The sequence below is a fragment of the Theropithecus gelada genome, chromosome 2 (assembly GCF_003255815.1).
Source record: "Theropithecus gelada isolate Dixy chromosome 2, Tgel_1.0, whole genome shotgun sequence".
Lineage (NCBI taxonomy): Eukaryota > Metazoa > Chordata > Mammalia > Primates > Cercopithecidae > Theropithecus > Theropithecus gelada.
Window position 1 is genome coordinate 5,380,994 of NC_037669.1, and position 1,938 is coordinate 5,382,931.

The 1,938-nt window shown below is 34.0% G+C and overlaps 1 long non-coding RNA gene across 1 annotated transcript; it reads left to right on the plus strand.

Moving 5' to 3' along the window:
- The first annotated feature begins 954 nt into the window (after positions 1–954).
- On the plus strand, positions 955–1,731 carry LOC112619650. The gene is made up of 2 exons (XR_003118269.1): positions 955–1,070; positions 1,418–1,731. It is a non-coding gene; the product is annotated as an uncharacterized LOC112619650 (long non-coding RNA).
- The last annotated feature ends 207 nt before the right edge of the window (positions 1,732–1,938 follow it).

Below are 1,938 nucleotides of genomic sequence, written 5' to 3' on the forward strand. Positions count from 1 at the left end.
AGGAAGAGGGTACACCACAGGGACAGAGGCATAATCATACACAAGGAGTAGAGAGACTAGTAAGAAGTTCAGGATGACTGGAGGGTTTCGTAAGTATATTGTACATATGAAATGTACGTGTGGGATAGGTGGCTGAATGGTTAGATTGCTGAGAACGTTGCATGCCAAAATAAGGAATACTGATAAAATTAGTCCACAGTGGGTAGCCACTAAAATTGTTGGTCCATTTTGAAGTAATGTAACAGAGCCTCACATTTGCATAAATAAGAGGTTTATGAATATGGTATTATTGTCACAAAAATGAAGGACTAGTCCAATAACTCAAAAACAGTAAATGACAAAGTTGGTAGTAGAACCTAAATCTTGCCAGTACATCAGTTCAAGTCTAGCCCAGTTACATATAAATTGGAAAAGTTTTCTTAAATATCAGTCATATTATTTTGGCTTGTATTTTTATCTTCCAAAGAAGGTTAAAAAAATATTGCCTGGAATAAATGTCAAAAAATCATTTTTATATGTATTGTTCCAGAGATATTCAATGAAGTATTAATTTCAAGTTTTTGCACATAATACTATAATAGAAATATTGAATAATACTGACAAGCATGTTATGACAAATAATAAAATCCATTTTAACTATTTTTAACAGATTCTCAATTATATAGAAAGAAAGGTCATGGAACTCAGTATCCAAACTAAATTACTGAAATTTTCTTTAAACAAACAGTGTGTATTTAGAACACGTTTTCTGTAAACATTGTACTCTAGGTCATTATCTTTCTATACTAAGAAGGTAACTCCTGTCACAAATATTATACATTTTATGCATAAAAATATCTAAATATATGTTTTAGTTTTACATTTTATGTGAGAGTCAAAAACGTTCTAAAGAAAGGCATCTTTTAAAATTTCTTAAGCATTTACATTTTTCTACAAAGTCTACATTACACTTAGGTTAAAAAGAAGAATGAAAACCCCTCAAGCCAGAGTTTATGACTTTTTATGTCACACTGAAAAGTCAAGTGAACTACAGATTTGAACCATGGAGATTTGTGCCCTACTATGAAACGGTCAGTATTATGAAAACTGCCATTATACTTTATGATGCTATTTGACCTCTACACAGGTACTTTCATTATCTGACAATAATATTCAATTTGCAAAACTAGCCCCAGTCATTTAAAGCGCTCAGCATGCAGGAAAGCATTAGGCATTTTGTATTGGTTTTTATAGAGGGCCTTGTAGTGACCAGACCGGTACCTTCCATTTGTCTCTTTTAACAGTTGGGTTGCTGATCTCACAAATCATATTTCGGTTGGAAATGAAAGGTGCACCGCTGCCAGCATTTTGTTAGAAATAATGACACACTTTACTACCTGTAAGTGCTGACTGAGTGCTTCTGCCTTTTCTTCCCAAGGTGACTGTAACACAGATTGATGAAAGATTCTGCAGGACGACAAAGGTTAAAGATGCGGACCCGGAGCTAGAAGCCAGCGCTGACACTGATGGAGTGGACCGCGATGAGAATGCCCACATTATGGTCCTATCCTCTGATAACCAAGGTAATATGAAAACCGACTACAGAAGAAAGGAACAAATTAAATCCATTAATCAAGCATATCTCTGCTAAACAGTTGTTCAAAACTGATGAACAAATGAAAAATTTACTGTTTGTTTTCATGCTTGCAAGGATTGGGGAAGAAAATTAATTATAAGGTACTGGCCACACTATTAGTTAAGTTTTTCTTGAGGAAACTATTGCCTTGTCAAAGGACGAATGAACCTCATTAGGGAGATTAGTTTCAGCTGGTAGTTTTGCATTAGTACAAACTAATAATACACACTTCAAAAGATACCCTGAGTGAAATTATGAAAATTGAAATCCATTTGTTACTTCTTAATTTACTGTGAGAAAATGACCACTCTATTACTTATCAT